This window comes from Sinohyriopsis cumingii, chromosome 15, assembly GCF_028554795.1.
Source record: "Sinohyriopsis cumingii isolate HCF-2022 chromosome 15, ASM2855479v2, whole genome shotgun sequence".
NCBI classification, from domain to species: domain Eukaryota; kingdom Metazoa; phylum Mollusca; class Bivalvia; order Unionida; family Unionidae; genus Sinohyriopsis; species Sinohyriopsis cumingii.
Window position 1 is genome coordinate 93,956,277 of NC_142975.1, and position 22,175 is coordinate 93,978,451.

The 22,175-nt window shown below is 34.6% G+C and overlaps 1 non-coding gene across 1 annotated transcript; it reads left to right on the forward strand.

The window, feature by feature from the left end:
• Positions 1–5,658: 5,658 nt before the first annotated feature.
• Trnap-ggg (transfer RNA proline (anticodon GGG)) lies at positions 5,659–5,731 on the forward strand. Its single transcript has one exon. It is a non-coding gene; the product is annotated as a tRNA-Pro (tRNA).
• The last annotated feature ends 16,444 nt before the right edge of the window (positions 5,732–22,175 follow it).

Sequence of the window (22,175 nt, forward strand, 5' to 3'; positions counted from 1 at the left end):
TAGGGAAAATGAATTTTGCCAGACTAGACAATACCAGCTTCTGAAAGTGCAATGAATGAATTACCAAATATATAAAATGTAAAAAAAGTTATCGGCTCTTTTTTATACAATTTACCTCTGAAGTTCAGGAAGTGAAAATGACAAAGTAGAGCTAGCATTTTTTTTGAAAGGTGCACATTTGAAGTAAGGCCAAGCTGTATACTCTATAACCCATAGTATACCCATCAATCATACACCAAAATAAAGGAAATTAAAGGTTCTTTGAATTATACCTAAGATACACAAGGTCTTGTTTTAAATAGCCAGTATAACCAGTGAGGAAAGCCGGGGAAATTCTTTTTCTTTAAAATCCTAACCCTATGCAAAATACGAAACTGTAGAGCGCCACCTAAAGAATAAATTACTGTTTCACCTAAATGTATCATAACGATTAGTCAGAGACTTGCTAAAGACATATCCTGGACATATATATATAATGTATTCAACTTAAACATTGTCTTGGAGTATCAATGATTTATCGGTAAAATGATTTGGGAGGAAAAAGTCATGGAAAGTCCTTTGATACTGTAATGGAAACGACTGAAGTATTTAACATTTAGACAACCCAAAAATGAATAAAATACTGCAATGATGATGATAGTGATGACACTAAAAACATTAACTGAATATAGTAACCTAAGAGTGATGGGTATCAAGAATGAATTAATCAGAGAGATGTGTCTTTAGCATTAATATATTGAATTTCAAGCAACGACCTTACATGTGTATGAAACTTTTTTGACGATGATGAATGTAATCAAATGATGCAGTGTTACAAGTTTTGTGGATATATTTACATGCAAAGAGAAAACCTATAGTGTCAATATACAAGCAGAACATCAGATGTAATTGTACAAACGGTGGTCATTTACGTTTTGGCATATAACATTGTGATCATAATAATCGGCATGCAATGATTTGATCTGATACTGAATTAAAGAAAATTATGTTAAGACACAAAATTATATTTGAAGTTTATCCTTGGTTGATGTGGACTAGTGTACAAATGTTTGTAAAATGCACTACCACAGGCGTGCAAATTAATTTCAGAGCGGTGTATTTTACAGCATATGGCCATAAACTTAAATACTGTCCACTGCGAGTATTTTGAAGACCATATGTACATGCTGAGGAGCACATACGCCTGTACATACACAATCATTCAAAATAAATTAGAGGCTAAGGGTGACCAACTGGTCTAAATGGGTCACCGTTACTGATCAATGCCAAGTTTCATTTCATGGGTTCAAGTCACAGGATTGGCCAATGTGGGTATGTGAGAAAACTTGCCAGAATATACATATGGTCTTCAAAATACTCGCAACAATTAGAATCATAAATGATGATTTTTATGAAAACACATACGATTATTAATGTTAGAATACAATTTATAAATATATAAAGTATGATGGCATTGGTGTGTAATGACTCTAGAGGGGTTGGCCTTGGAAAATGTTAACTATTAAGCATAACTTGCCCTTATGCATACTGTAAATTACATTTGCTTGCATAACATGTGGGTATAGGTGTCTTAACTGCGGCATTCGAGTTAAATCACATAACCAGCTTTTCCGACCTTGTGGATCTGTTCGTGAGCATTATTGTGCACTCGGACAAAGATTCGCTAAGATATATGTCAATATAAATAATCTGTGACGTTAACACTGTTGAGGAAACACATATGTTGATGAAGTAACAGTCACGGTTGAAGCGATTACAGTTTATGATCCTGATAGAGTAAAGAAACTTAAACAAAATTGATGGAATTTATAGTTCGAGAAAGACTTCCTTTATATACCAGTATCAATAAATGCAAACGTTCAGTAGGATATTTCCATTCATCGCAGATATTTCAGTGATGTTAGCAATGGTAAAATTAAACATTTGTCAGGTGCCTTTATGCGGGTTAACATGAATGGAGGATTCCACAAATAATAAAAATAGGATTGTTAACCTAGATTTGACAAAGGGACCTATACTGCATTGAGTAACATACGTAATAATACCGTAACATATTTTATAGTTTGACTTGCATTGGCTTGTACCACCGCTAAAATTGTTGATTATTTAACCCATTGAACAAGAAATCATGGTGATAGCCCAGACTGACAGCCATCATTTATATCAACTCTGCTGTTGCAATCTCTGTCAGATGGGCCAATATGTGATCATGTTGATCTTAAAGAATCCCATGCATTTGAACATTCAGCAAATGTGTATTGAAATTACGTTAAAGTTTACTTAACATTATACAGATGTTGTACTGAAGAAAATCGGCAGATTTTCCGTCAAGGCAGATTTGGCTGAGTATAGCAGCCAATTGCTACTGAGATTGACCCAGGTGAGATTGTGAATTTTGAAGATCGAACTGGTAAACTTAAAATGTGTAACATGCTATTTGTGGTCTGAGTTTGGTATGAATCTCATCCACATTGACTTTTATAGCTACACCCAGTGGAATTGTCAGAGCAAGTGTCACAGATGGTGCTGGTAAAATTATTTAATTATGGCTGCATTCTGGAATATGAGTCTATTCCAAACTTTTTATGGCAGCACAAAGTTTTTCAGTACAATTCTACTCGATGGCTATTGGGATCAAATAACTAGCATGTTCGATTTTGAGTTAGTATTGGTAGAAATGGAAAACCACTGGCAACTTGGTGCACATGCACGACACAATGGGTTTATGGATTTACAGAGAGTACAAGTCAAATAATTTCCTTTTAAATAACAAGTGAATAAATACCAAAAACAAGCGCAGTTCATTGTATTTATCATGTCACAATCACGAAGACATGGTTTTCAAGTAGAGTGGTAAGAGCGCTATGTTGATGTTGACTATCCTCTTGCATGGATGCATGTTAGTAACTTTCATGGATTATAATCCACAGTTCACATGCATACATGTGTGGTTTCATAAGGTATGTGGACAAAGGGTAGAGGGTTGTCACCTGTATCAGTAACTGTTACAAGTCTAAAGAACTGAAACCATCCATTGACAAATTAGACAAGATCTACAATACTTGCAAAACATGATGTTAAAAGATGTAAAAATGATGCCAGAACTTCTGATATGTGCCATCGACTCCTAAATGATAAGCTAAGATAGTTTCATAAGCTAAACTATGACGTTTCTGTCTATATGGCATAAGAGCAACAGTTTGATAGCTCACTGACTACTCTTCACCAGCTGGTGCCTCAGGTGGTCTCGATTTTAGCATAACAACCCCATTTTTCAAAACAATCAAGTTGTTACATCTGCAGAATGTGCGTCACTAATAAACCTCAGAAACAAACAGGAGATATCAGGATATTATTCCTTTTCGACGACCAGTGAATGTCATTTGCCAGCCTGATTCGAAATAAGAGAATGCAAAGTTAAAATATGATCACACAGATCAGTACCATTTTATTGATCAGTAACAGGAGCAAAGTTTTCCTCATTAAACGTCTGACAACTGCATATATGTCAGCCAAAGGAATAAGTTCCTGAAAACATCTTTCTCAAGAGCGCTTTTACCATAGCTTTAGTAACTGCACAAGCAGGGTATACATAAGGGATTTCGTTTTCAATATGATCGGATTTTTTTATCCAAACTAGGATTGACAGTTACAAGTGCATTAATCACAGCCTTATCTCCAGCGACGTCGCTGTCTATCACTAAATTAAAACTTCAATGAGCGAGGAACTAACAGCGCTGATAGTAGTTGGTTCTGAATCTGTGTATTCAGACAAATTAACGTTACGGAGTGGAATTCAAAGAAAAGCGCACTCTACTCCCTAAACAAGAACACTTTGATCAGAAGAAGATTTGTCAGACAAAGGTAGAGTACCTGATAATAAAATATTGCAAGAAGCTCCTGCTTCCCTTAACATTTGTATTGGCATAGGATTGACCCAATCACCAATAAGTGATATAGAACCCTTTGATATAAATGGCTTATAATTCTCCATATAATCTGAATGGGGTTCATTTGATCCAGCAAATGTATTTTTCCTATACATGAATAAGACCTTGACCTCAGACAAATAAACTTACTTAATAACTGTCTTTATTCTTTAGCAATAATAACTAATGTACCCGTCCTATGCCACTGAATAATCCAAACAACTGTTTTTCTTCTTAAATAATAGCTAAAGACAACATAGAATTCGTTTGCAAACTCATTTTAACATATGAAATTATAATACAAAACAGGAATGAATTGAATTGCTCAGTTATCTTCTTATACGAACCTTCAAGAGTATATTACGACTATTTGTCTCAATATAACTCAATGTACAGATCTGACTACTTATTTTAACATTTCAAAATACCTGTTCACGTGATCTAATCTATCAAATAGGAAATAACATCTATTCTAAGAACCCACCTAACCAACCTGTCCAGTGGGAAGCGACCCAAAACTTGTCAATATATTTACTAATTATATTATTAGTAACAGTAAACACGTGTGTCAGCATCTATTTATAGATACTATGGAATATACGTTCATAATATCGTAATATTTAACCTATGAACGTGCGAATTTTCAACTAAAGATAATCACTGCAATTTTCAGTCTTGAATACAAAAACAAATTTAAATTATAGATCAACATCAATCAAATCCTCTATTATTATTCTACTGTGTTTGTGTAAGTATAGTACGTAGGCATAAAAATTTTTGCAGGATAGCAGGGATGTGTGCTTGAACGGTTATCCAAAAGCAGTTGCTGGATTGATTAAAATCAGATATCCACTGTTGTACGTGAAGATCTGACAGCGACAACTTAGGGATCGTGTTGTGGTAACATTTTATTTTCATAATCGGTAATTTTATCAGCCAGTCAGATGAAGTTGTTTCTCTTTACTTTTGGAGTCTGAACAGTGTGGATGAAGAATATAAATGTGTACGGAACGATTTGCTTCACTGTCAGATTTTTTAAAGCTGCACTTACATTGGCAAATTTAAAGGTCACCAGAACATGACCCTTAAAGGGTAGTCATCATATCTTCACGTTGGATAGCGGAGATCTGATCTTATTGAGATTGCCGGAATGTAGCCTGTCTTTTTGGATAGTGATCAAAAAGCGGTTGCAGGATTATGGTACGCGTGTATCGCACTAAAAACAAAACAGGTAATTAGATTGTAAATGTGCCTATTGGATTTTTTAAAAAAAATAACATTATCATTTCCAAAATGTTAAATTGCAGAAACACAATGTTATATTCCAGTTTGTCTCTAGAGTGCTTTTTATGTAAACCTACAGTATGCCGTAATTTTTAAAACAAACTTCTCATCTGTCTCTAGGGTGACCCATATATGAACTCTAAAGCAATCAAATATTTAGAATAAAATGGAAACGGGTAAGAGCTGAATGATTTTGTGTGTGTATGCGTGTGTGTGTATGTGTTTAAAATTGAAATTTCACACAACTCCATCAACAACATGAGTGGAAGCCTAACATTAGATTTTAAATCTTGCCGGAAATTCATCAACAGAAAAACAAGACCCACGTGACAGTCATTCTCCAAAGACAGACACCAGACTAGCAGAAACCCATACAATGAACAAACAGTTCTGCATTGTTTTAACTACTATAGTAATATGGCTTCAGCTTGTATATTCTCGAACCGCTCCGGTGGCCTAGTGGTTAGAGCGTCCGCCTGGGATGCGGAAGGTCGTGGGTTCGATCCCCGGCCGAGTCATACCAAAGACTTACAAAAACGGTACTAACAGCTGCCTCGCTTGGCGCTCAGCATTAAGAGGTTAGTGTTAGGACTGGTCGGCCCGGTGTCAGGATAATGTGACTGGGTGGGACATCATGCTACATGTCTGCGGCATGATGCCCCAGTGCTAGACATCACTATAACCTGCCACATTGCAGACATCGTAGCGCTATGACTGAAAATTTGTTAAAGCTACGTTAAAAATCCAAATCACATCACATCACTTGTATATTCCCGAAGGTAGCAAAACGAGTAAAACAGTAATGACATGTGTGGGACTAAAAAAGTTGCTATATGGTTTAAACATATCAAACTCTTTAGGAGCAGATGATAAAATCAAAAAGTACTTAAGGCACTATCTTCTGAGTTGAGACAAGTACTTAAACACCTATTAACAATCACTTGACATTTACAACATCCCAAGGATTGATATCTGGCAAATAAATGGCATGGCCACTACTGAAAAAAGGTAATCACGCAATGGCCAATAATTACCGTCCGATGTCACTCACCAGTGTTCTTTGCAAAGAGCTAGAACATATTGTATGTTCTAATCATAAAGCACTTGGGTAACTATATGATAAACATGATGCATTACGGAAATCGCACAGTTCGAAACACACCTTGCTAATTTATTAATGATGGGGCTAAATATGTGGATAGAGGTGACCAAGTAGACAACTTGTATTTTTTACTTTGAAAAAACTTTTGACATATCCCCCATGAGTTGTGGAATTGCAAACAAAGCTCAACGCTGAATAGGCGCTTTTTAAGTTTCCGAGAAAAATATGTAGTGACTAATGGTCCCAAAACCGGCTGGTGTTACGAGTCTATACTCTGAAAACAAGTAACAGAAAAAAGTGAAAATCAACAAGCGTAGTAAAATGTTACAAATAATTCATTTGCCTTGAATACAAAGTGACAATTAAAAAAGAACTTAAGGTATTAGAAATTAAATCCCCAAATAATTCTATAATTATAGACACAATGCCTAATAATTTAAAATTATGAATAAACTTAGTAGAAATCCAAAAGTCCATTACTGATGATGTTGGTATTCCTGTGATGACCTGTATCTTGATGATGTGTTAACAGTCTTTATTTGAAACACAGTAATAAAAGTACAGGTTTTATTTCACTTTAAATCCTAATGAATGTCTCTATCTAAAAATATGATTTTTTGTGAGCACTCTGCATTTTCAGAGAAAAGAATCATTTAATTAAATAATTTGACGACAAAAAATCCAAATGAAAAATGGACGCAACAATAATACAAATTGATTTTTTAGCAGGAGTGAATAATCTTTCCAGTGATAAGATTGTATAGTCACCTACTTAACCTCCGTTCACAATTAAACCAAGAAAAAAACGGAAAAAAAATAAAACATTGCCTAATGCAAAATAACCTACCCAAAAATTCTGAATGAGTACAAAATAATCTTGTTTATTATAAGAATGTTTGTTACTAAAATTATAATATAAAACTTGGACAATACTAGGTAAATTGTAGAAGAATGCGAATAACATAGACCCAGACCCAAATACACATATTTGCTTCTATCAATAATGAGCCTGATAATAACCCATACATATAGGGAATATTATAGCTTCGTGTTAGTTGTTTACAAAATAAAATTTAAAAAAACAAACAATTCAGGTAACGTAGAAAATAAACTTGATTTTGGACAAGGTTATGTCCAATATGCAATGTTACTTTACAATAACATAAAATTAAATATATAAAAAAATAAAACCTAACAAACAATGCAAAGGAAATATACATAACACTAGTACAACGTAGCTTCTAGAGTAGCGTAAGGAACACTCTTCTACTAACAGCACTGACATCCTAATTGAAATTAACTAAGAACGTCTACTATTCGCAGATGACTGTATATGCTAAAGATTAATCAAAACCGAGCCTAATACATGAATATTGCAACTGTCATTAACAATGCTGGACGATGGGTTCGAAAATGTCAAATGCGATTCTTAAAAATGCAGCATATGCTTATTGACAAGAAAGAAATGACATAAAACAACTATCTCGTATTTACTAGAAGATAATATGTTAGGAAACCTCAATCAAACAAAATATTTCATGCTCACAAGTACTTGTAGTCTGAAATGGACCCCTCAAATTTTACTCGAACTTTACGCCAATAAAGACGTATCTTGTCATCTTGCCCATAAAATGCGAAAGAACTCGCTAACAAAGGTTTAGCTAGACCTATTTTGTAATACACTTGTACAGTACGGGACATGTATTCCCAGGGTTTAGGAGATGAAATTGAAAAGAATCCAGAAAACGAGCAGCCAGGTTTGTTACATCCAATTATGACTGAGGCAAGGAAGTATGACCTTGATATTGGATAAGTTGTCTTGGAAACCATTATAAAGATGTAGATTGAAAACAAGATTAGTATTTTTCTACAAAGGTCTAAAAGCTAAGCAAATGTACCCTTCCATAATTTAACGAAGCCTAAAAGAACCATATAATAAATCAAGACAATATGCATATATGCTATCATGCACACGAACTGATAGTTACAAATTCAGCTGTATATCCCACCAAAAATATTAAGCACAACTGCCGAATCCTCAGAAAACCCAATGTAAAACTTTTTTTATATATAAAAGTAAGTTCTTTTTGTAATGAAGCAAACCCAACATTATGATGTAGCACCGAACGTATCATGATACATGAAGATCAAGCTTCTGAGACTCTCAGGTTTGTAAATCCGACTCTGCAACCACTACAGTGGCCTAGTGGTTAGAACATCCGCCTCGGATGCGGAAGGTCGTTGGTTCGAACCCCGTCCGAGTCATATCAAAGACATAAGAATGGTACAAAGGCTGCTTTGTCATACGCTCAGCCTTACGAGGTTATTGTTAGGACTGGTCGGCATGTTGTCAGGATAATGTGACTGGGTGGGACGTCATGTTACATGTCCGCGTTATGATTCTTCAGTGCTAAACAAACAGACATCGTTGCGATATGACTCAATGATTGTTAAAGCTACGTTAAAAATCCCAATCACACACACACACACACGCACACACACGTCCTAATATGCGAACCTATCACTTCTCACTACAAGATACATGAAATCAAAAGTAAAGTCATAAAACTGCTTTTAGATAAGACGTTTTCTTTTTGTTGAAGCACAACCAAATTAGATCCAAACTGAATCTATAATTTCCAGTCACAATCAAAACTTAAATTCAATTTATACCGCCTGACATTATGTCGATTGGCCGGTATACACTTATATTGGATTCGCGGTACTAATTATATGCAGAACTATGGACCAGTCCAGAAATGGGTGACCATAACATAAGGTATATTAGTTTTAACAGAGTATAATTAATACTTAAATGTAAAGTTTTAGCGAAGAAAGTGACACTATAATGTTGATGTAAATTTAGTATTTGTATAGATTTGACTTAGGAACTTGCACCTGATTCGTTGGGCACGGTGTATATACAGCATTGCATGCGCATGAAGATGACAAAAATATCGTTGCAGGGGGACATTTCATTTTCACCACAGGGGCTCGTATCTTTGCTTAGAATGGACCTGTCATATATGTACTGTATAATAGCTACAAGGGAGGACAATTGTATCCTCGCTCGCCCGACCTATTTAAGAATAAACTCTGTTAACTTCAAGCTTTGCGTAGCTAAATAAATTTGGTACCGATATTTAGCTCAGGCAGTCGACTCTGTATCCCTATCAAACGTTTGACTTAATATTATATCTTTATGGAATGTCAAATCATTTTCCCACGCTACTGCTCTACATGGCCATGATCGCGCCCGCTTGATATGTGAGATCCCGCCGAATGCCATACTGTCCTCTCATTGGTTAAAATAAAATGATGTCCTGTATTTATTTATAATTGATTTTCAGTTGGCCAATGAGAAGGTATTATTCCTTTCCGCGCGTTCTTCTTGTGTTGGTTTTGCTTCTTTATGTTACTTATTTTAAGACCAATGAGTCCTAACAAGCCAGATAACTTTTAAAAATATGACTCTTAATTTTGACGTGAGTAGCAATAACAAGAACAACAATATGTTGTTGTTATACATATATAATATATTCAATCTTAAATGATATTTATAATTTCAGTTTAATGTCCATTTATAAGAAGTCAATTTATTCAGTTTTCGGATCCCTGGTGAAATGTATCCAGGGTCACTCACCGATAGTCGTATTGCATCATTTCGATTGCCAAAATGCAAGTAACCATCGGAGTATGTTTGTTGTTGTTGTTTTTGTTGTTGTTGTAGAGTGTGACACCATTTTTCAGCACAAGAGAGGCTATACATGGCAGCTAGTATTAATGGGGAGGAAGAACCCAGAAAGAATCACAGACCCACGAGATGCTACTGGCAAGCTTTCTCACATACCTACATTGACCGAACCCGAGACTCGAACACACGCAGACAGAGGCGATATTGCAGTGATCCATAATGGTTAGCACTTTAGACTACTGGGGGCACCTGAGTATGCTGGAAAATACACTTACGTAGCTACATGTATAAAGGGAAACGACTTGTGCCTAATTTTATTTTTTTAAAATTGTGCATGGAGGTGCTGTGTAAATGTTGTATACAGGAAACAAATTTTCATGTAACTATGTTACTTTTTGTAATATAACTAACTCGATGCCTTATGCAAAATCTCTTTTAGAGAAAATAAAGATTAATGAGCAAAACAATAGTCTATACATAAATATTGTTAGAAAGAAACATATCGATACAACTATTATTTTCGGATGGTAGAGACAATATAACTTCCAAAATATCTGCACTAGTGACCATATCCAATGGATAATATTTCTGTATAGAAGTACCTAGACATCAAGACAAACATTGCATATAATTTTATTACGTTTTACCCAGATATATTTGATACTGGTAAAATGGCCATTTGTGTCTGCTCCGGTTTGGTTGGGGTGTAGTGAAACGTGATTGGATACCTAGAGTTTAGGTATAATCGAGTTTTATAATCAGGTATCCCCAACACAAAACCTTCCAACGCCATCACCGTGACGGAAGCTCTTCCAGTTTACCCACTGGATTGTTTTATAGTAAAGTTTATATAGAACATCTAATCCAACACCCTCTCTCAACGCCGACCTCCCCCGCCACATTATATTTTGGTCAAAGCTTTAACGTTGGTGTAGTGTATAACATGAGAAACACATTGTCCAAGTGTGTTAATCAACAACATTCGTAACGTAAGAATGGTTGATTATTAGAAATTTACACACAATGAGGTTACCTCCACTGATGTCTAAACTCTGCTGAAAACCCTTCCAACCATTTCTACATTTTTCAAAGTTGCAAATCGGAGATCACGTCTGAGTGGTATGATATTTTGACGTAATAAAAGTTTCTCTCATACATAATGCAAGAATTAATGATGAAAGGCACCCCGAACATTAACGCACGTTAAATCACTTTGTTTCTTTGTTTGTGTTGTTGTGGTTGTCATTGTTGTTTATCTGATTCGATGCGTTGGTGGACTTTACGATGGATATGTTTTCTTAAATTCAATATTGGGTGGTTATGATGAAGGCCATTTTAAGTTTTAAATGATCTCGCACTTGAGATTATAGGAGGACAACCTATTGAACAATATGAAGGCTTCTCTAGCACAGTAAACTTGCAAAAGACATTGTATATCAATGATAGGGAACGGCACGTTGATTCAACGTAAAATTCCATATATTTCTTCGAAGAATCAGTGTTCAAGACCCCGAAAAAAATATTGAATTTTAAAATCCCCCAAAATCAATTCGGTATAAGTGCAGAAGTACCACCAAAGTTGAAAGGTATGTCACATTTCCGACCATTTCCTTATATTCCACTCTCCATCTCAAATAGAAAACGAATTCATGCAAACCGTGTCCTAAGAGAGAAATTAAGAAATGTAGATTCAGTAATTGGTCTAATTCCTTTTCATATCAGCAGATGGTGTGTACCCAAAAGATCAAGTCCAAACCTTAGGTAAGATATGAGAAGAAAACAAAACAATCTGTAAATTTTATTTCAACTAATTTAACATTAATTTGTCAACTATACTGTAGGTTTAAGATATTAAACCAGACTCCACACATTTTGATGTATTTCGGGTTTGATTCGTGTGCAGCAAATTTAGAACCCTGTTCCGTTCTGCATAAATCGCTCTCTTTTGGTTTGGTTTTTGTGAGATTTATTCTTTATCCGTTTTCCTCCATATAATTCTAACGAAAACTCCACAGATTTGTCGAAACAATTATGAAAATATCTGTCATATATTTGTTCACTCTCAATGAAATGCACAGATACATTTTTGACTTCGTTTGCTCACTCTTATTAAAAAATCACAAAGGTCTAGCAGGAAAATATGCAAACACTTTCAGAACGATCTATCTATCTATCTATCTTTAAAACAGTCTAGATGCAATATATACTTTAACATGTTTCAGCATTTTTTTTTCTTTTCAAAATGTGCTGTACATGGTACATATTTCAATTTTAGTGTGTGGGAGGACAACGCAGGACTGGATGTATAATAGGTGGGAGGGACTGAGAGGTAATGGAGGGATGATAAAATATGCTTGACTAACAAAGAGGTCGACAGTTATTATATTCCAGGCCTTTTGTTTAAACCAGGCAATTTACAATTTGCAAACCTTTTCTAGAAAAACAGGGAATCGCGGTAGCTCAGTTGGTAGAAAGTTGGACTTGCTATCCCCACTCAACCTGAAACCTTCCGTATCCTAGGCGGACGCTCTACCACTATGCCACCGTAGCGGTTTGAATGAGTTCAAAATAATCCCAACCTGCTTCTTTAGTCCATACTGTCATATGATAATAAGTAATTCAAAATAATGATTCCTAACAAATAATTATGAACACAACATTAAATGCATCTCCATATTGATATTAAAACAATAACAATAATAGGAATATAAATAATTGTTCACGTCTGTCTTCATATACATTTCCACGTTTATAGTACGACTCTTAATTACAATATATTACTACGTGAAATCCACTGAATGGAATATTGTCATCTCATTGGTTAAACGAAAATAACGTCCTGCGTTTATTTATAACTTATTTTAAGTTGGCCAATGAGAAGGCAGAATTCTTGCATATTAAGCGGGCGCGATCATGGCCATATAAAGCAGTAGCGTGGGAAGAAGGTATGGCATTTCTTAAAGGTATAATAGCAAGCCAAACTGTGCACACGCATACAAAGTCGAATGCCTGAGCGAAACATCCGAACCAAATGTATTACGCTACGCGAAATATAGCTTGCGATAGCAGCGTTTCTTCTTAAATTAGTCGGGCGAGAAGGGAAAGAAGTGCCCTCCCTTCCCTTGTAGTTATTATATAGAACATGTATGACAGATAAATTGTAAGGAACGATACGATCCTCTGTGGTTTGACCCGTACTACTGTGCGTTAGCAAGTAGCATTAGCATAACACCATCATTTCTTACTGAAAGGGGCACTTCTATTGTTTCTTTGTTTCCTGTATATAGCGTTCTTATTAATTAATGCTACTATCTGCAATGTACCTATTCTTGTCGTTGTTGGTGGCGGGCTTAACGTCATTTTCAGCACATGATTGGCTAAACATGGCGGCCAGTATTAACGGTGATGGAAAAACCCGGTAAACCCAAGGGAAGCTCCACTGAACAACTGGAAATTGCTCGCAACCTTTCTCAAATATACACTTTCGCTGAGCCCGAGATTTGAGTCACCCGAAGTGAGCGAGATGAGAGTAGTTTGTGATTTTATAGCTGATCATCTTTCACCACTCGGGTACCTGAGCTTATGATTTTCCTTTTCTCTTTGTTAAGTTGTCATTCACAATGTTTCTTTCCTCCCATTTCTGTCGGGGAAGCCGTGCAGCTCCTATATTAGGGCCCCTCTCTTCTACTGGAAGAGGTATGTCTGACTGCCCTTTCTGGAAAAACACCAACCCCAACCAGCATTCCCCGCCCCCTTCTGTGTTTCGGTGAACAGGACCACTCGGTATTAATTTACTAGGTCAATTGCCCGTCCTATGACGGGAATAAACAAAAAGTAAAATAATTGGGATCAGCGACATTAAAAGAAAGTTTGAACACTAAATTACAAATAAAGTTTTAAAAGAATTGCAATGCCGCCGCAAGTTTCGAATTCGCGACTTCTTGTTTGGCAGCCTGGATTTCACATGAAGACAAATGTGGGTGTTTATATATGACTAGGCTGATTGCCCGTCGTAAGAGGGGAAATAAAATAAATAAACATATATATCAATAAACTGGGAGAGACAGAGTTTACAAGAAGTTTGAAGATACATATAAAAAGGTAATTAAAAAATATATTGCGAATGCCACTACGAGTTTTAAACTCGTGACCTCTTGTTTTGGCAGCCGGAACATATAAAAAGACAAATATGGTTGTTTATGTATAAGATATACCAAGGTTTCTACAATGCAATGTTGTTGGTTTTTTCTTTCAAGTCGGAAAAGATGATCTACCACATCTGATCTTGATACCTATAATGCAATTTGTATTTCTTTGTATAGCTCTTTGCTATTTTATATGTTGTGTATAGTAGGCTTTCTGTCTGATCGGTACCATGTTGAGCTGTTATGTTTGCAGTTAATTTCTATCTCTTTATTTCTTTTTCAGTTCAATATCGAATGATTTTTTTGCGTATCAACTTTGCTATACCTAAAGTGATATACTAGTAATTTTTTTAAAGTATCTTCAAAATACTTCATCTCTAGTTAGCCAAAGAAATATTTTTCCTCAGTCCATATTTTCTTGATCTGGCTATATATATAAGAACTATATATTAGATTTATCTCATTTTTGTTGGTGGTTCTATTATTTTGGTTATATTATTATTCTTTATATCCAAGGCATTTGTTTCAACGTATACACAAATCGTAGCTAAATTAACAGTCGAATAAATCAGTTTTCTTGTATTTCTTTTCCGTTTAGACTGTATTATACAAATCTGTGAAAAGGTTCTGAAACTTGCATCTTATGCAATTGACGAACACTTTGTTGACTGATAATGTGTAAGAAATTGTATATATAACTTTTTTATTTTTTATAAATATTTATTGATTGTATTCAGATGATTTATTCTTATATCATGTAATCTTCCATGGAAGGAAATAAAGATGATGATGAGCACTATCAAACATATAAAATTACTAACCAGAAACAAACATTTATAACATCATGTAATGTTAAATAGAGATGTGTCGTACTCTGAAGAATATGTGTTTTAATAAGTAATATAACCCTTTAAATAGCTCTCTTTATAATATATGATTTTTATTAATGCTATTAAAATTGTATCAATACTGCACCTTGGTAACAGTCTGGGTTAGTTCCGACATATATTTTACGAGTCACCAGCTTCGGTTACATTTTCTATTTTGATAATTGTCTGAGACAGTGTGCAAGTCTAAAAACCGTAATACATAGTTATTACATGTACCTCTGTTAGTACGTTGCAGTTATAACAAAACAGGTAATTTAAATTTGGTTTCACCGTTGACGGTTTTCGCTTAAGCGTTTACCTCACGAACACGTATAAACTTTTCATTCGTCTTACATTAATCACATAATAATAATTAATACTGTGGGGGGATCCTTCAAGTTTTAAAGTTGTATTATTAGAAGTTGTCAATATTACCTATTTTAATAACTTGTGTACTGAATAAGTTGAAATGTTACTTATTGTTTAAGCTAGAATCATCAATATTCGTGAACATATTTGTATATTCATGAATACTACAATCTCAGGCCTAGAGAAAGTCACTAAGACCTTTATTTCACATAATCAGATTTTGTATCTATGTATGTAATATGTCATCTATTTAAAGCCGATAGCTATAATAACTTTATGTTCCCAAGTATATGCATACTTATTTGCCCGTTTTTTTTTTCGGGTAATTTCAGTGCCCGTGTTCATGATAATGCGATGAAAATAGTTGATTGGATGTATATCACTGTGCTACAGCCTTTCTCCGAAAGTCAAAAACTGTGACATATATGTCTAGGTCACAATTAACACTGTGCTCTAGAATCTTTCCTCTGTGGCTTACACATGAATCGAAGTTACTGGTGGCATCTTTTATTTCTTCAGCATTATGCCTTTTATGATTTAATTCACCCTTTTGCAATTACGTTTATTAATGGGATCAACAATTTGAATGTAAAACTATTTCAAAAATAGTAAATAAAGGCTTTAAATATATTGACTACTTGTTACTTATTATCCCTGTTTCAATGCTCAACGCGTATCCATATAAAATCAAACATGTGAAACGAAATATTAATCGACATCTTTTACTAGTATTCCAATATTGAAGCACAGTCAAAAATGAAGAATATTCGGCCATACCCTCACGAACTAATTAAAACAGTGCAACACTGTTACTTGTATGCAGACATGTTGCGCTAACAATATTAGTGGAAGCCGTTGAAAACATTTGCCACGCAGCTCATCCGGAAAATGATCTCCTATGTAAATATTTCTCAGAAAGTATTTTCGTTGGTGAAATTTTAACAAAATGATATTCCACTGTTTTGGAATGCTTATTCATCTTGGATAGTATCAATTTCAATTTGATGAAATTAAAAACTTTTTCTGGATGTGTGCGAAATCGTGACTGTTATAGGTATGTGTTTTGCTTCCGTTTTATATTAGCTTGACTTTGAGGTATATCCATCAAAATTTACATCTGCGGTATGTTATTTTAGATTCATTCGTAACAAACTGTTTCCAGCGATAATGGATACAACAAAATGCCGTTGATTTCACATTACTCAACCTTGTTATAAAAATGGATGAGGAAAGTTAGATCGAAGTAAAATTGTTCATTTTTTGTCATTTCTCAGTATACAGAATGTCGTTCAGTCATTTGTAATGCATTGTTCATTGTTGTTGTCTTCTTTGTTGATTGTGCTATTGTGTTTTTATTACAGTTACACATATAATTTCATACACAAGCGCTCTTCCTCTTCTCTGCAAGATGCAAACGACTTTCCGCTTAATAGAAACATCAGTGAACTTCTACGTTATTACAGTCTTATTTCAATGACGTCCCTCTGACATAATATCTTATATGATAAGGGTTAACACCATGTCTGAATATCTGATTGTCCATGATGACAAATATTATCCCTCATATCTCAAAGTTTTTTATGAGGGACTCTTAGCTATTGGTCCATACAAATTACTTCAAAAGTTGTGTTTCCATGACGACATTTAGTTAGATTGGCGTAGTAGAAAATAAACATTGGACGTATTCATGCAAAATGTCCAAATGAATATCTTCGCTCTTACAAATTCAAAATGAATATTTGTAACACAAATTATATTTGCTTTGAAAACGATAACAAAAGCTCTCCAAAAGTTAATTGTTATGACGTCTAATTTAATTCTTTGGAAATTTAACATCTTTTTATTTTTGTTTTACTTTCATTAGTTCTTTTTGTTAGGAACGTTTTACGTGTTTTTAGTATGCGCATGACTGTTTTAGTAAATATTAGGTGTTGACCTAGATTCTTACACTGATTCACAATTATTAGCAACCACGTAAACACGTCCTATTTTTATTTTAAAATGATTGGTTCTTGTAGAGGTCATTATGGGACTACTATTTAAGATGCAAACAATTTTTTTATTTTATTTCTTAGAGTAAAATGATTGGGTCTTATCAAGGAAATACAGGGACTACATGATGTTTTTTTATATGTAAATATGACCACAAGACCCTTATCCGGGGCGTACAATTCAAGTTTTAAACAATCGTTTTACAGAAGTAAGCATAGTAGCTCTTTTTCTTTCCACTGGAATGTGTTGTGTCATTTGGAGTTATTTCAAATTACTTGGATTCAAAAGGATTAATTCTTTTTTCTGGGAAAATACGTGTGCTTATCTGAGATTCTTGAACAAAGACAACAAAAGTTAATTCAGATTTCCCAAACCGGAATAATATTTCTTGTTTCAGTAAGGAACTGTAGACTTCAACACTACAGGTTCCATCTTGGATTCTTTGTCGGGAATCTAACTTGAAATCGTTAGAACATATTATTATTAGAACTTTTATACAAAATTTCGTAGATTATTCTTGGATTATATTTGGATTTGATTCTTTAAACAGGGAAGTTAATATTTTTTCATTTTTACAGAATTTGTCATGGGAAATATATTATTTTGTTTGTGTTACTTTTTATTCGAGCCTAAACACGTAATATAAAATAATCTAATACAAATATATGTTATAATATAACCAGGTAGTAGCAACGCCTTCTTACATCCATTCATCACTGTAGACAATGCATTATAAACACGCTCTTCCACACAAACATTGAGAATCTTGCATATATTCTCTGACTAATGAACATTCCAATTAAGATCGAAAGAACTGTCTCATCGTCTCAACTATCGGAACTATCAGCACACTGCTGGAAGTTGTCACATATGAAGTAAGAATAACAATAAAGGATAAAGCAAAAGAGACACTAAAACAACTAATAGTACCGTTGAAATCAGACTGTAACGTGTCTAGAATATGAATCATTTGAGCCCATTGCTAAGTAGATTGTGACTTCAATGGGGGTATTTTCAAAAGAAACCTGCCTTCGAACAATGCAAAGCATGCAGAAACGTCATTTAAAAGACGTGTATATTAAAACAAACGCTGACCGAACATTCCCATAAAAAATTACACAATGAAACACACAAAGACAATTTTTCGTTGTCATTCAGTGCAAGGTAAACCTTCATCCAGTATTTTGTGGAGGCGGCGATATTAAGCAAGAAGACAAATCTGTCTCAGACTCAGTTGTACACGTTTTATTGCAGACAAGTCAGCAGATCGTTCTGACTGTATCCGATTCCGAGGGAAGCAACCTAACCTTGGCCTCAGAAATTGCTTACTGTAATACATATATTTATTACATGCTCATTTTGTTTCTCTGTTAATTTTACACCGTCAGAATCATGCAATATTTTACGATATTGAACTCGCGTACAATTCATATTGTATTACGTGCATAAAGGAACTACTTTCTATTGTAAACAAACAATGGACGCATACGCCATCACTTTTAATATGTAAACAAATTATGTAACCTAGTGTAGTAAGTACTTTCCGTTTTGTTTGAGTAAATTTGTTTCTGAATGAACTAAAGCAGATGTTTCGTGGAATGCCACATACCAGCTGCTTTGTCACAATCCGCGTTAACTTTGTTGATACAATGTTTCGGATTTAGATATGCTATGCAGTAGACACCGAACAGGGTCTGTACAAATAATATGCAATTGACAAGGTATTAAAACTATCTTTACAGTTAGTTCTACATCCTAAATGTCCTGACAATAGGCATTCTTAGTTGAGGCATGTCATAGATTCTCAATTATAATTGCTCATTTCGAAATTGTACTGTAATTGTACTATAATTTCGAATAACTTCCAAGTGCAATTACATCGTCCTTACTTCACTCAAAATGATATGAGCATGACATTCCATGTCTTCGTTTGGATAATTAAAATTGAAATACTATATTTTCCCCACATTATCAATTCAAACATTATATGACAGAAACAAAAACAAATTAGCAGATGTCAACACGCTTCTCCTTTTTTTGTTCATTCTGATGTATTTCATCTGGAGTTGTCACTTATAAATCCAGTCAATAATCACGACATTTCGTAGAATGAACAATGTACAAAAATACCAAAATCTATTCCCTCCGGATCAAATGAGAAAATTGTTACAATGCACATTCATTCAAATTTCAATTATAACTAAACACGCCATTTTCTTTCAAAAGAGTTGTCTAGCGCGACTAAGTTCAAATTTATGTGGGCGGAGTTACGTGAGCATATATAATGTTGCTGTGTAATGGCGAGTCTGCGATTGTGAATTTAGTTTGGAATACGGCATACATTCAGTTACATTATTTCTTGTATTGTAGTTGGGTTCATATAATTAGTCCTTAGGTAGAACAATAACATATGAACTCGTTTTGTGGGATTGATATACTCCACTCCCAAGGTCGTTCCGTATTTCCATCCCAATAACTCGGTCATATTTTCCCATGCAAATGCAGTAACGTATACGTATATTCAATATATGCGTATATGTCTGTGCAGATAACATAGTATGTGTTAATGTATGTATATTCTTACAGACATCAATCCTATATAGATAAAAACAAATACGGTATTTTGCGAAGAAATACCATTTCCATGTAATGCAATGACACATCGAAATAAATATAAATATATTGTAAGGACAGCAAAATAATATCACATGAAGTTTTCTCTTCTGATTTGTTTCAAAGCAAGAACCATATTTAGGTGAACCACCTCAAATTTTCGGTCAATATTTGTAATGTTCTTATACTCATTAACATTTCTTCTGAGTCAAATATAACTGATCTTAGGGTGCTTTTCAGTCTCATGTCTTATTTATTTGTGAAGTTAGTGAGATATTTTATGATCATAGTTATTGAACAATCGCACTTACGTATGTAAAATGCATTAGACAGAAATACTTAATTATGTACGATAACAATGTAAAATGTTTGCTTCATTAAAATTTCGCCTTACTTTCATAATGTAGAACGCTACTCACTCTGCACAATATATGATAAATAAACACCTGTGTACATTTTCCTGATATTATTTCTACTCCGACAAAAATCAAACAAAATAGTTTCAGCAGTAGGCCGAATTACATTGTTGTGTGTGTGTGTGTGTGTGTGTGTGTGTGTGTGTGTGTGTGATACCTTATTAAACTCCATCTAATAGATGTCTTGATTTTAATTTGAACATAGCAAACATTCTTGGCGAAATTGAGCTCGTTGGTGCTGCTTAAAACGTAAAATTAAAAGCACTTATTGTAACATTTCGGTTGTCCAATCTTCTTTTTTGATGCTTGGTCTGTGCACGTAGTCAAGCTCTTTAATTGATTAATCTACAAACCTGTACCTAAATGGACATGTTTGAGTATTAATATTAACGGGGCTCGGGGGAATGTAGCAAGTCAACTAGGCAATAAAGCACGCTTCGCACAGAATTTTTATATGTTACTCATGCCGTTCATTTCCAGAATCGCTTCGGTTATGAAAATGAACCACACACAAATGTCGCTCTCATAATTCAGACATACATACGAACGTAATACAGAAGGTTGATTATCTCCAATTTTGGATGTAAATCATAGAATGTCAAATATGCATAATATCACGCATGGAATAGTTACATTACTTTTATTTGTTCTCCAGTTTTTTAAAGATGTTACCTACAAAATGTGCATTTAATTTTAGGTGCTGGATATGCTACTAAAGTGGAAATTGGGATAATTACAAGTATCTTCAGGAGATCTGTCTGAGCTTGCTGTTGTCAACTACGAAGTCATTTTAGTTTAAGGACTAAAATGAGATTTAGTACCATGTCATGGCTTCTGCTATTGATTTGTTGCGGTTTCTGCCTTTGTCATGAAGGATATTTCGGAGTTTCTCACGATGACCTCCGAAAACTGTGCGTTGTTATTACCTTACCGGGAAAACAAAACGGACCTGATCCAGACATATTCCATGCTAATTGGAATAAATATTTGAGCATTGCAGGTGAAAAATTATTTCCCTCTTCAGATATTAATGAGCAATTGAAGGTCACAGAGGAACACTGCAAAGAATCAAAACCCGAAAATGATCCTATATGTGCATTCAGTGATCTTTTTACCGTCGGTAACCTTGTTGTACAGGATATCAGAAAACTACAAGAAACATTTACTGGCTTAAGGTTAGGTTCTTCTGCTTCTTATTTGTATGCCCATTACATCCAAGCTTGGTTCCAGCATCCTCGGATGAAAAAGCTTGACTGTGCTCCAACATTAAAATACTTATGGCTGTTTCGGGCTAAAATGTCACGTTTGCCATCCATTGATTTATTAATTCACATGAAGTCGGTGTATGACAATACCAACGCAAAAATGCTTCGACATATGATTGATAGGTATTGTCCGGCTTCATCTGGACCAAGGACCTGCGGAATTAAGAGATGGACAACCTTAGCAGATAAACTAGACAAACTGTTGATCTATGTTAATAGAGATCAATGGGACAACTCATATGAAACACTGAAAAATGCAATGCGGTTGTATTTCTATGCAGTAAAGGTGACTCTCCCTATAAATGTCCCTTCCGAAGCAGCACGGGAATTCTTATCCACAACAGACAGCGAAGTATATAAATGGATTCAGGATGTCACCTACAGCGTATATGATTCCATCCAGAAAAATGATATTGAATATTGTAGACGAGTTATAGAGTTACTTCCGTATACTGTCGACCTGCCATGTGATCATGCTGCTGAATTCCCATCCTTGA